Source organism: Silene latifolia, chromosome 8 (assembly GCF_048544455.1).
Source record: "Silene latifolia isolate original U9 population chromosome 8, ASM4854445v1, whole genome shotgun sequence".
NCBI classification, from domain to species: Eukaryota; Viridiplantae; Streptophyta; class Magnoliopsida; order Caryophyllales; family Caryophyllaceae; genus Silene; species Silene latifolia.
In genome coordinates this window covers 38307297-38321901 of record NC_133533.1, presented here as the reverse complement: position 1 = coordinate 38321901, position 14605 = coordinate 38307297, and the positions used below count along the sequence as shown (strand labels likewise).

At 38.4% G+C, this 14605-nt stretch overlaps 1 non-coding gene across 1 annotated transcript; it reads left to right on the top strand.

Annotated features, from left to right (window-relative positions):
* Nucleotides 1–7167: 7167 nt before the first annotated feature.
* On the top strand, nt 7168–7274 carry LOC141598042 (small nucleolar RNA R71). The gene has a single exon (XR_012523245.1). It is a non-coding gene; the product is annotated as a small nucleolar RNA R71 (small nucleolar RNA).
* The last annotated feature ends 7331 nt before the right edge of the window (nt 7275–14605 follow it).

Here is a 14605-nt window from a genome sequence, read left to right as displayed (position 1 = left end):
AGATGAATGGTTTCTAGCAATAACATTCTATAATGGATGTTGTGCCGAGTCCCGAAGGATTCTTGATTCCACCAACAATGGGCGGTTTGATCAAATTGACACCGACCTTGATCATGCCACGATCGAATCTATGGCGGTCCATGATGCCCAATATGTCAATTCCCGAGTTGTGCCATCCAAAGGTAAAGAAGAATCCTCTAACAACTCCGTTTTGCTAGCTCAAATTGCCTTGCTCCAACAACAATTGGCGGAAAGAGATGCTAAAGATTTCCTTCAACAACTCAATGTCGTGTCTTCAACAAGTCAAATCATCGTTTGTGACGGTTGTGGAGGTGCGGGTCATTACGCCGATCATTGCCGAGCTTCTATCGAAGAGGTAAATGTTTTTCAAGCTTTTAGACAAAGTTCATATCCACCGGGTACATTTTCCAACACTTATAACCCGAATTCAAAATTTCATCCGAACTTGTCTTACACTAGCAACAATGTGCTTAACCCTCAACCCCCACCACAACAAAATGCCTATGTTCCTCAACAACAAAAGTATATCCCTTCACCGGGTTATCAAAATCAACAAAGGCCCCCACAAAACAACTACCAACAAAATCCACCACAAAATGGCCAACAAAGCAATCAAGGAGTTGATAAGCTGGAGGGCATGATAGTCCAAATGCAAAGGGAATTATTGGCTCAAATTCAAAAGAACGATCAAGCTCATAGTGTCGCGGTCAAGATATTGGAACAACAAGTGGCTCAATTAGCCGCTTATAATTCTCAAAGGAAGAACGGTCAACTACCTCCCCAAGGTGAGCAACCACACGAGACCGTCAATTCTATCTCCTTGAGAAGTGTTACTAGCTACGATGGGCCGTCCATGACTTTGGATGAAGAATTGGTTGTTAAAAAGGCCAAGCTTGGAGGAGATGACAAAAAGAAGGCTAGTGAAGAGCCTCTTGTTAAGGATCGTGTGCCATTTCCTCATCGATTGTTGATGCTTAAGAGGAAGAGCAAGCTTGATGCCAAAGATGTTGGGTCTCCTATGCCCAAAGAAAGTGATGAGGTGGTTGTTGAAGAAGTCTCTCCTAATACCAAGGAGAGTGATGCCATTCCAACAAAGGTGAGTGTTCCCAATGCGGAAGAGAAGGTGGAAGGTGTGGAGGATGCTCCTCCAAAAGAAGTTGTTCAAATACCATTTCCCCATCGCCTAGCAAAGCACAAGGAAGAAGGTCAGTTCGGTAAGTTCATGGAAATGTGTAAAAATTTACAAGTCACCGTCCCATTTATGGAATTGCTTACCCAAGTCCCCTCTTACGCAAAGTTTATGAAGGAAATCCTCTCAAAGAATCGATCCTTCAATGAGGTTGAGACCATTGCTTTCACCGAAGAGTGTAGTGCACTCTTACAAAATAAGTCTCCCCCAAAACTTAAGGACCCCGATAGCTATTCTATTCCTTGCACTATAGGCACATATACCATTGTTAAGGCCCTTTGCGACCTAGGTGCTAGTGTGAGTGTCATGCCCTACTCCCTTTATGAGAAACTTAACATGGGTGCTTTAAAATGCACAAGTACAACATTGCAAATGGCGGACCGTTCTTTAAAGCGACCTTTAGGTGTCTTAGAAGATGTTCCCGTCAAAGTTGGTAAGTTTTTCATACCCGTTAACTTCCTCATACTTGATATGACCGAGGACTCACAAACCCCAATTATATTGGGTAGGCCATTTTTACGCACCGCGGGTGCGCTAATTGATGTGAAAAACGGGAAGTTGACATTGGAAGTGGGTGATGACCGGGTCTCCTTTAGCAAAAACAACACCATTAGAAGCCCAATGTTACAAGAGTCTTGTTATTTATTTAGCATTGTGGACTCTTGTTATACCTCTACTACGCTTGAATCCTTACTAATGGATCCGTTGGAGGACGATATGGGTGTTGTTTGCTTTGTAGGTGACGAGGCTAGGGGCACTATTGCTAAGAGTGCCAAAAAGAAGAAAGGGAAATTTTATTTGAAAAATTTCAAATGGTTGCGGAATGCTAAAGGAGCTATGACATGGAGCTTGGTTGGTGGCAAGCTCAAAAACAAAACTTGAATCAAATAGCTTCTTACGTCGTGCGGGACGTTAAACCAGCGCTTCTTGGGAGGCAACCCAAGCTTTTTATTGCTTGTATTTATTTTTGTTTTTAATTTTCTGCAATTTATTGTTTTTCGTAGACTAGTAATAAAATACTCGACTTGATAATGTTCCTTTTTGTCTTTTATAGGTGAAAATGGAGAAAAGTGAATCTGGCACGCAGCCCCATGAAAGATCCCCGTTCGGAGACGTGGTTTTCGATAAACGAGAAGGAATTAAAATCAAATGCGGAAAAAAGTCAAAACCTGAAGAGGAGGTCAACCCCGATCGGGGTTGCCAGCCCCGATCGGGGTCGTGGTTCCGTGAAATTTTGGCCTTTCTTTCTTATGCGGGTAAGGAGTGAATCATTTTATCATTCTTATAGAAACCCGATGGTACCTCCATTCTCTTTCTCTACCATTTTTCTTCACTATTTTTCACCTTAGTCACAAGGAAACATCTACATCCCCCGAGTTCATGTTAGCTTGGGGGGAGGCTAGCAAGTCGAGTAAGTTTTTCATTGCTTTGCATTTTAGTTCAGATCTTGCAACCCATTAAACATAACCTCTAGTCCTTCTTGTTTTGTGCCTTGAGCCATTTTTATGGTTTGATTGGGTAATTTGAATTGTTGGCACATTGAGGACAATGTGATGTTTAGCTTGGGGGGAGATATTGCATTTGCATATAGCGTAGTTTGCATGTAGTGTAGAAATTTTGAAAATTTTTGAGAGAAATTTTTGCTTTGTGCTTGCTTGTAGCCTACTTTCCTCTTTGCTTATCCTAATAATGGCTTATTGCTAATGATTTATTCTTTCATGTTGGGATATTAGCTACATGGGGATGTCTTGACATAGTAGGTGGGAGATGGAGAATGAACCGAATAGGCTTGATCTTGACTAGTGGCAAGCTACAAAATGGTAAGAAAGAGCCTCTTTTTGACCGATGCATCCATATCCGGTCCCTCTTAGGTGAGTGTAGGTGTCTCCTTATAATGTGTGTTTCATCAAAACGCACAAGTATGGTTCTCTTGTCATCTCTTGGTAAGCATGCATTCACTTATTATAGCATTTTGGAGCCATTCACATGAATATAATTGCCTTCTTGACCCCTTCACAAAATTTATTCCTAACTACATTATAATTTGCCTACCTTGTTGAGATAGTAGCTTTGTTTGGTCTTGTTTGGGTGCTCAATTGGGATTTATTTCAAAGTTATGAAAATCATGTGAGCTTGGTCTTAATGCTCAAGAAAGAAAAAAGAGGAAAATGAAAGATGAGAGGAAAAATGATGAATTGAGAAAGATGAAAGAAAGAAAGAAAAAAGTTGAAAAAATAAATGAAAAAGCATGAAAGTGAAATGAAAAAAGAAGTATGAATTGAAAAGAAAAAGAGAAGCAGAAGTTGTTGTAAGAAACTCTCATGCATTATTCACATATTTTGGAGAGTTTTCTTATGATTTGAATTGCAAAATTGGGTTAGAATTGGGATTGAGCATCCTTACATTTGGTTGTTGCTAGCTTGACATTAGCTCCACAATCCACAATTCATTTGTTCCCCCTTCTTACCCATTACATATTGCCTTCTTCCTACCCATTTAGCTTCTTTATCATGCTTGCATTTGATTGTTTTGGCTTACTAGTTTTGATTGATTACCATATTAGATTGTGGGCACATTATTATAAGTCGAGGATAGTTGAGTGTTTTCACAAAATTGTCCTTTCACATAAAAAAGAGTTTGAGTGCCCCGTGAGAGTCCATAAGTCAAAAGATCATGCAAGAGCTTAAAGGTTCATTCAAAGTTTTCTATGCTACGCCGTCGTGTAAATCTCATCCATGTCTTGATTTATTCCTTACCCATGTTGTTTCGGGTTTTTAAATCATTTTGCTTAGCTTGTTTGGATATTGCAATTGATAAGATTTGGTTTCTTGCTTGGGGACAAGCAAGGGTTTAGCTTGGGGGAGTTTGATAAGTGCATAATTTACATACTTTTACCCCTCATTTTAGCTCGGTTTCTATTGTTCATCATACTTTAATTAGTATATTTTTGAGCTAATCTTGTGTTCTAGGTGTATTGTTGTGTTTGTTACGGTTTTGTAGGAATCTAAGCATTTAGAGGCTTTTTCCTATCATTTTATACACCAAGTTCACTAAGCTAATCAAGACCAAGTGTTGGACTAAGCATGGAGCATTGGATTGGGTTTTGCATGGAGAAATTGATGGATTAACATGTGTAACGCAAATATTGCTAACAATCAAAGTCAAAGCCCAATGTTCAAGTCCAAGTCAAGGTGGAAAGCATAAGATTCCAACATGCTTAGGATGCTTTTTGGGAGCTCTAAAGATGATAGATGGAGCATTTACCCGGGTGCATTAAGGGTCATTAATCACGCTCTTAGGATTCCTCAAGCAATTAAGTGAGGAATTAAGCAAAAATACTCGGAAACACACGACCCCGGTCGGGGTGGGGTGGCCCCGATCGGGGTTGCATGCCTCTTGGTGATTTACGTTTCACTCTCCTCTCCTATAAATAGGAGAGGTATTCCGAGGCTTTAGGGATCGAATTTTTACGTCTCACTTTTATTCCTCATAGCCTTAAGCAATATAATCTCTCTCAATAGTTGTCATATTAGTTTACAAATTAGTTAATCTTGTAGTTCTTAAACATTTGGTTCTTAATTCATTTTCAAGCATTTGGTTATATATTATTCTTCCATTCAAGTTCATCTCCTTAAGGTATTTCTATATAGTTTACATTTTCACATATCTATTTAGTTTATATTAGTTTATAATTAAGCGCTTCATTTAGACTACCTTAGTTTAATTTCTTTTACACGTTAAAACATCTAGTTCATATAAATCATTTAATCATGTTTATCATTTCTCTTAATATAACTTACAATTTACACCTTAACATGAGTAGCTAATTCTCTTAGTCTAAGGGCTAGGGGAGCCATGCAATAATCAAATATGTAACAAGAAAAAATAGGTTAATAATAATATTGTTCATATTACTTCTATCACATGCTTGTGCCATAACGTTTAATCTTTGTTTAAGGCCTTATTCAATTGATTAAGTTTGTTCATTCGTTCTATAAGTCGAGAGGCGCGGAATTGAATTAGACTAAGCATGTATAGTAGGACGACCTAGTCATGGACGACAGTTTCTCTAGGACCCGGTCTATGGTTGACACTAATATCGTAAGGTGGGTGTCTCTAAACCTAAGCAATTGAAAATGTTATTAGTACCAAGTTTATCATGATCATATGTTTACCTTTGCATGTGTGACCCGAACCCCTTAGACTCTCTTTTTATTATATAATTTACATCACAATTTTTGTTAATCATCAATCAAACAAACCCAACCAAAAACGACATCGATCTTGATAAAAAATCTACCCATAACAATTCACAACGTAATTCCTGTTTCCTTGTGGTTCGACCCCTACTACTACATTTATTTGTGTTTAGGGTATAAATATTAATTTTGCATAGGTGCGCGACAAGCCTATCATAGATAATTCCGGTCAATCAGTTATTCTCCAGATCGAGGAAACCACTCTCGATATGATCACTTGCAAGTACGACTTGAAAGACACCTTGCATTGAGTGGGAGATAGTAATAGGACAAGAGAATTGGTGACGAACACTTGTCGAGGACAAGTGGGAGATTGTTGGAATATGTGTCATCCGACAATAATGCGATCACAACTGTTGATCATAATGATCACATGATTAAATCTCATTTTAAAGAATACATGTGAGATGTAATATTTTACAGTCAACTGGTCCACACACATCGGTAATGATTGGCTGTCTAGAGTTTGACATTACCGTCGTGCGACGGTGGTGATCAGTTGATCCCCTTAGGTCATACCTATAGGGAAATACTCTTAATTGATTATTTAATTAATCGTATGCCGATACGAGTTAATTAAATTGCTTAAAATTGAAGGATGATTTGTGAGTAAAATTAACGTGTCTTATTATAATTCGATTAAATTAGATACGGTCTAAGTAATTGAATTGTTTTATTACTTAGATAAAATTATTGTTTACGAAACAATTTGAAATTGAATGAATAATTTATTATAAATACAAGACATTGTAATTAATAATTTGATAAGCCGTTTTGGTACAAGTAATTACGAATTACTAGTCAATATTGTATATGACATATTTTATGAGTATGTTGATTTTTAATATGTTGAAAATACATTACAATTTCACATGTCAAGTAACATGTCACATATGTCACAATTGACAAATGACAAAATAAAATGGACTACCCATTTTATCTTATATGTACCGAAATAAGGGAAGGGGTTAGTATTAATATTGTGTTTTTATTTTAAATAGGTACATGATTATTAATCCTAAGTACTAGCCTTGCATGTCTATCTTCTTGGGTAGAAAAACAAGCCCATGCATAGGGCACCCTTCCCCTCACCACCGGTTTTTCCAAGAGGAATTATAGAGTTTTTCCTCTACAATTTTTCCATTCACTACTTCAACTCATTTTCTAGTGTAAGAAAAGAAATATATTCTCTCTACCATTTTTTTGAAAACTTAGAGAAATAAAACTCACAAATCTCTCCTCTTGGCCGAAATTATTCAAGAGGAAATACAAAATATTTTTGTGTCAATTTTATAGTAAGACTTGTATTATTTCTAGTACAAAATAATATTGGTTATTAAGAGGTTTCCTTGGGTATTCACTTTTGGGAGGGATTCTATTTTGGATCCTTTTGTTCATCCATTTTAAGGAAGCTTAAGAACAAGTGAGAAGGAGAACTCATTTGTGCCCAAAAATCCGAAACTACAATAGTAAGATTGATGATTTCTTCTCTACTCTTGTTCAAGTTTGCATGCATAAGATCTAGCTTTTATTTTATGACTAAATAAATCATTTCATATATGAATATGTAAATCAATAAGATTAATAATTCTAACAGTAGTGTTGTTTTGAAACCTCCCATTGGCAGAAGAATCAAGTAAGGCTCTATGGTTGCCATACAACCCATTATAAAACTGATTGCATAGAAACCAAATCTGGAAACCATGATGGGGAACAGAGCGGACTAGTCTCTTGAAGCGAACCCATGCCTCATTGAGGTCTTTAGTGGGGCCCTGTTTAAAACTCGTGATTTGGCTTCTAAGAGCATTTGTCTTCTGTGATGGAAAATACCTCCTGTAGAATGCAAGAGCGAGTGTATTCCAGTCATTAATAGCATTTGCTTCCATGTCCAAATCACGCAACCACTCTACAACACCATCTCACAGAGAAAAGGGAATAAAACTTGTTTTACTTGATCCTACGTTACCTCGACAGTCAAAGGAATTGAGCAACAGTATGTAACGAACTTCTCCATATGTTTGGCAGGATCTTCAGTAGCTCCTCCTCTAAACATAGTCCGCTCCACCAGGTTAATATAGGACAGACGAATTTCAAAGGTACCATCATCGGTGGTTGGCAACTTGAATCCCTTAGGAATGGATGCAAGGTGGGTCTGAATGGCTTGCTAATCTAGCCATGATTGTAATAGGGGCAGAAGTAGACGTGTCTTCCTCTAAAGACTGATTTTTAGCAATAAAAGCGGCGTAAGCTGAATCAAGCGTACTCAAGTCTTCTGCTGGATATATCTCCTTCCAAAAGTTTCGTCTAGCACGGAGAGTCCTCTCTGGTTCTGAATCAAATGGTATGAGCTTGGACCTAAAACACCTGGGCATAAACAAAACTAGCACTGAAAGGTGAGAAACGGCCTGAAGAAACACAGGTTCCTTGAGACAAGAGACAAACTAAAATAAAACAAATATAAAAAAGGTGTCGCCTCCCTGGCAACGGCGCCAAAATTTGATGAGGTTGTCGCAACCTATCAAAACTAACCCAAAGGTCTCTAACTAATATAGCTAGTAAAAGTCAGGGTGGAATCCACAGGGAGGCTTTTAGCGTTCTAATTATCAAATTAAGTCTGTCTAAGTAACCAAAAGGGGTCTGTTTGATTTGTGTTCTAAACTAAAGCAATAAAATAAAAGGTTTAAAGAGAGAAATTAAGTCGAGAAAAATATAAGAGAAATGAGCTAGGACATCGGTTCACCATGGGTATTACGGGTCATAGGTAGGGTCAAAGGTCAGTCTCAATTACCGGTCCATAGGGCAGTGAAAGGGTCCTCTCGGTCCGTTATTCGCCCTAGAATGCTTCTAGCGGGCTCTCGCAACTTACTAGGGCACTCTAAAGTTTGTGACAGGTATAACCCTTACCAGACTTTCGATCTTAGGTCGAGGTTTACCAACTTAATTAATCAGTTACGTCGACTTAACCAATTAATCACAATTAAATGTCACAATTAACAACATAGACCAAATATATCGACTAATCTAATTACCCAATTAATATTAACTCAATCCATGGCTCCCCTAAATCCTAGCAAAAGGGGATTTAGCTACTCATAATGAAATTTGCAATAATAATTGAATAAGACGATAAAGGGAAAGAATTCATAATTAAATTAATTGATAATATAACATAAATTAAAACTAATAATAATAGCAAGAGAAATAGATGAGATTAACAAGGAAGAACAAAAGGGAAAATAGGAATTAAAATTACCAATTGCGATCCAAGTATGAGCAATAGAGAAGAAGGGATAAATTAATTCTAGATCTAAAGTTTTAGAGTATAGAGTAGTAATTATGTTTCTAACTGTCTTGCTTGCATAAAGTAAAGTGTGAAAGTGTAAACCTAATAGAAAACAAGAGCTTTTATACTAAAGCCCAAAACATTAAACAAACTAAACACAAAACTTGACTATCCATGTACTATATCGATCGACAATGGGGCTTGGTCGATCGACAGTGTGTATATGGTCGATCGACATTGGGGACTTGGCCGATCGACAAGAGCAAAACTCTCCAATAGTGTCCCTCCTGTGTCGAATGACCATTGTCTATCGACATATAGAGCAAGTGTTCGATCGACATAGAGGCTTGGTCGATCGACATTGAGCAAAGCCTTCAATATAACGTGAATCTGTGTCTAATGAAGGTGTTTATCGACATAGTGCAGCAAGTGTATCGACAATGAAAGCGAGTCTATCGACAATGTGTAGGGTGGTCGATCGACACTCAGCTGAATGTCGATAGACATCATATAGGTGTCAATAGACAACATGTATGTGGTCAATAGACAAAGAGTAAAAACTTCAATATTTGATGGAGTCTGTGTCTATTGGCAATGTCTAACGACATATAACCCCCCCGTCTATCGACAATAGCAGCAAGTCAATAGACATCATGTATAAAACTCCATTCCTTGCTCTCCTAAGCTCGTCTAAACTCTTCCAAGCTTCTCTCTTGTTCCTTTACTGAACGGATTTGGCTTCTAAATGCATAAGTGGGTCTCAAACCTACAAGAGATATAAAACACACCCAAAGTGGCAAATATGGGAGGAAATGGAATGAAATAATCAAATAAGCATATAGAAATGCGTGCCAAAGATGTGAATGAACGCATACAAAAGGCACACATCAGTGCTTGCTAAAATGACGGGAAAAAGCCTCTAAATGCTTATATTCCTACAAAATATAATAAATACAAGCAATACACCTAGAACACCAAGATTAGCTCACAAATATACTAATTACAGTATGATATGCAATCAAAACCGAGCTAAAATAAGGGGTAAAAGCATGTATAAAATGAACACAACAAACTCCTCCAAGCTAAACTCTTGCTTGTCCCCAAGCAAGAAACCATATCCCATCAATTGCAGTATCCTAAAACAAGCTAAGCATAATGATTCAAAACCCGAGACAACATGGGCATAAGGAATAATGCAAAAACATGGATGAGATTTACACGACGGCGTAGCATGAAAGACTTTGAATGAACCTTTAAGCTCTTGCATGATTGTTTGACTAATGGACTCTCACGATGCACTCAAACTCATTTGTATGTGAAAGGACATTTTTGTGTGAAAACACTCACTTATCCTCGACTCATGAGAATGTGCCCGCAATCTAATATGGTAATCATTTCAAAACTACAAGCCAAAAACAATCATATGCAAGCATGAAAAAGAAGCCAAATGGGTAAGAAGAAGGCTAAAAGACATGGGTATAAAGGGGAACAAATGTATTATGGAAATGTGGAGCTTAAGTTAAGCTAGCAACTATCCAAAATGAAAGGATGCTCAATCCCGAAACTAACCCAATAATTCCGATACAAATCATAAGAATTCTCTCCAAAATATATAAATAAGACATGAGAGTTTTCTTACACCAACCTCTTCTTCTTCTTTCAATTCAAATCATACTTCTTCTTTTTTCATTTCATGCTTTTTTCTTTTTTTTTTCATCTTTTCTTTTCTTTCTTTCATTTTTCATTTTTCATTTTTTCAAATCTTTCTCTTTCATTTTTTTTTCTCTTTTCTCATTTCTTCTTCAAGAGCATTAAGACCAAGCTCACAATGATATTTTAAAATAAAACAAATCCCAAATGAGCACCCAAACACAACTAATCAAAGCTACTAGCTCAACAAGGTAGGAAATTTTTATATGTAGCTAGGGATCAATTTTGTAAAGGGGTTCAAAAAGGCAAATTTAATCATGTGAATGGCTCCTAAATGCTAACAACATATGAATGCATGCTTATAAAGAGATGAAATGAAGACTATACTTGTGCGTTTTGATGAAACACACACCGTAAGGAGACCTACACTCACCTAAGAGAGACCGGATATGGATGCATCGGTCCAAAGAGGTTCTACCTTACCATTTTGTAGCTTGCCAATAGTCAAGATCGAGCCTATTCGGTTCATTTTCCATCTCCCACCTACTATGTCAAGATATCCCCATGTAGCAATTATCCCATCATATAAGAGTAAAGCATTAGCTATAAGCTATCATTAGGATAAGTAAGAGGGAAAGTAGGCCAAAAACAAGCAAAAACACACAATTTTTCTCAAAATTTTCAAATTTTTCTATATGCAAACTACAATGTGCCCACAATCAAATCTCCAACTAAACTATTAAAATGGCTCAAAGCACATAAACAAGAAGGACAAGGGGTCATATTTAATGGGTTGCGAGAAATAAACTAAAGTGCAAAACAAAGAAAACTTACTAGACTAACTAGCCTCCCCCAAGCTAGTATGTATATGGGGGACTCTTCCTTTCATCATTCATTTAAGAAAAGGGCCAAAAGTTGAACCCCTTCCTTCCTTTCTTCTTACCATTACCACTTCCGGATGCTTCACCTTGATGACCACTTCCACTAGAATCATCCCCTTGGAGAGGAGCGACATATTCACCAATGTTTTGGCCACTACCAAGTCCATCTCGATAACTACTATAACCACCATACCTACCATAGCCACCATACCCTCCATATCCTCCATTAAATGTCTCAACTTCATAATCCGAGCCACAAAAATAGGGACCGGGAGCATATGTAGTATAAGTATCTGCATCATGGTTAGAAGGGGGAGGAGGAAAAGGAATCCACACGGGGATAAGTATAAAATGAAGGGTGTGGTCCCTCGAGTCGAATTACTCCTTGCCTAGCAAAATGATCATATTTGGGATGCAATGCAAGTCTTTGGTCATCACGAATGGTATTAATGTTAAGACTAAGATCACACATCATGTCCATCATGTCATTACTAGAGGTGGAATGACGTGCTTAAGAGGGCTGACCTCTCTCATGTCGCTCAACGATAGTAGGTGCCTCACCTCGTAGAGGCAAGTGATAAATAGTAGGGGTAAAGGGGGCACTCCCATGATAGGGTTTGGTATGGACTAAGGCCTTGATTTCTTTTTTCTCTTCCGGCAAATTAAGTGAATCTTGTCTACCAATTTTCCAAACCATGTCACTACTACGAAAACGCGGGTTACTGACGGCCAAAATTAGGCCGTACTGACGGCTTTTCCGTCAGTTTTCCCGTTTCCTGACGGAAATTCCGTCAGGAATCAGGGTCAGCGATTTTCGTCACTAAAATCACTATCCTGACGGAATTTCCGTCAGTAAAAAGAAATACTGACAGATCACTCGCGGAATTACCTTCGTCCACTAGCAGCAAGTGACTGAAGGAGTTTCCGTCAGTACTCTGCTTCTCTGACGGAAATTCCGTCAAGAGTACGACACGTGGCATTTTTGGTGGGTGATCTGGAATTCTGAAAAATAGGCCCCTGACAGAAATTCCGTCAGTATTTTTGACTTTACTAACGGACTTTCCGTCAGTAATCTGACACGTGGCAGTAAAATGGAAACCCAGATTCTGCGCATCTGACGGAAATTCCGTCAGAGGCACAGTTACCCAGTCAATAATTCACCCAACAGTCACACGTCACAATAAGTGAGTATCTGACGGAAATTCCGTCGGTAATCGCTAGTACTGACAGAATTTCCGTCAGATACTAAATTATTGTGACAGCTGGGTTGCACAATCACTTTGAAGTATCTAATCCATCTTACGGAATTTCCTTCAGTAAAGTGGTTTTACTGATGGAATTTCCGTCAGATGTCCAGTTACTTTACAGCTGGTTTGCACCCCACTATGTGGGAATCATCTGACGGACAATCTGCCAGTAATACCACTTTACTGACGGAATGTCCGTCAGATATTTTTTACCGCCATTGACTTTGTCAACGCGCCAATATTATCTGACGGAATTTCCGTCAATATTTGTTACTAACGGAAATTCCGTCAGGAAACCGTCAGTTTCCCGTGTTATCCGACGTCTTGTTTTTTTCGTCCGTGTGCCCGTCACTATCCCGCGTTTTCGTTGTAGTGTGTTAGGATGAGAATCTCGAAACCAATTGCAAGATAAGAAGTATTCATAGTCAAGTCCAACCCCTTTTTCCTTAGTGATAAGTAGTGGTCTCAAGTCGGTGTTCTCTTGGTTGAAGCGGCATAAGTGGTGAGCCATTTTTGTAACCAATCCACCTAAGACAATTGAACTATTTTTCGGGTTACATTGCTTTGTCAAATGTACCCCAAAGTGGTAAGGGGTGTTTATCCCCCATTTATCATCACCATTGACATTAACAAAGGCACCCAAAATCTCAATCTTTATCTTCCTAACTGAATGATTCTCCCAAAGAATGTCCAACCCATAAACCTTTGCGACACGCGAATGTCGGGGTAGTGAATGTATTGGTGAGGGACATGATCCCAATCTTTAAAAGGGAGGCGGGAAATGGAATTCCATGTAATAACCGGGTTGTAAGACTCGGGTGATTCAATGGGCAAGTATTGATGAGGCAATTGGAAAATGTTACCAAATTCTGCTAGGTCCAATCTATGATCATTATTAAACAACCGAAAAGTTACAAAACGTATAAAACCTTCTCTTCTTGACCTATGAAATTTAAAAGAGCTCAAGAACTCAAGTGTGAGTTCGGGAAAGATCTTATAGTCCATGGTGTAACAATGCTTCATACCAAGGTTCTTAAAAAATGCCTTAACATTCTTTTCTATACCAATATTGTTTAAAGAAGCTTGATTAATGAACTTAGTCGGTTTCATACCTTTGTTGCGTAAGATGACGCAATTGTCCCATTATTGTTTAAAATTAAAGATCACACCGGGAAATTGCGGATCGTGCCATTCCGGTACCTCTTCCATTTGAACATCCTCCGCAGCCCAGGAGGATTCCGCATCACCTCTTTTTTTGTTGTTCTAGCAACTTGATAGCGGATCATGCTAGTTGAGCCATTTGTTGTTCTAGCAACTTGATAGCGGCATTGTGAGCTTGATCACTCTTTTGGATTTGAGCCAAAAATTCCCTTTGCATTTGTACCATCAAAGCTTCAAGTTTTCCCCCGCCTTGGTTATTTTGTTGGCCATTTGGTGGTGGTGGACCTTGATTTTGTTGGTAATTTTTTTGAGGTGGTCTTTGTTGTTGGTTTTGAAAACCCGGTGGATGATTATACTTTTGTTGTTGAGGGACAAAGTTATTTTGTGTTTGGGGCACAAAATTTTGTTGGGGTTGAGGGTTTAGCACATTGTTGCTTGTGTAAGACAAGTTTGGATGGAATTTTGAGTTCGGGTTGTATGTATTTGAAAATGTACCCGGTGGATAAGAACTTTGTCTAATAGCTTGATAAGCACATACCTCCTCCATAGTAGCTTGACAATGAGCGGTATAATGACCCACACCCCCGCAACCTTCACACACAATGACTTGAATAGTAGAGGACATATCATTGAGTTGTTGGAGAGAATCCCTAGCATCTCGTTCTGCCAATTGTTGTTGGAGTAAGGCAATTTGAGCTAGCAAGACGGGATTGTCGGAGGATTATTCCTTACCCTTGAATGGCACACTTCAGGAATTGACATATTGCGTGTCATGGATCGCCATGGATTCGAATGTGGCATGAGCAATATCGGTGTCAATTTGATCAAACCGCCCATTATGGGCAGAATCAAGAATCCTTCGGGACTCGGCATAACATCCATTGTAGAATGTTATAGCTAAGAACCAAGCATCC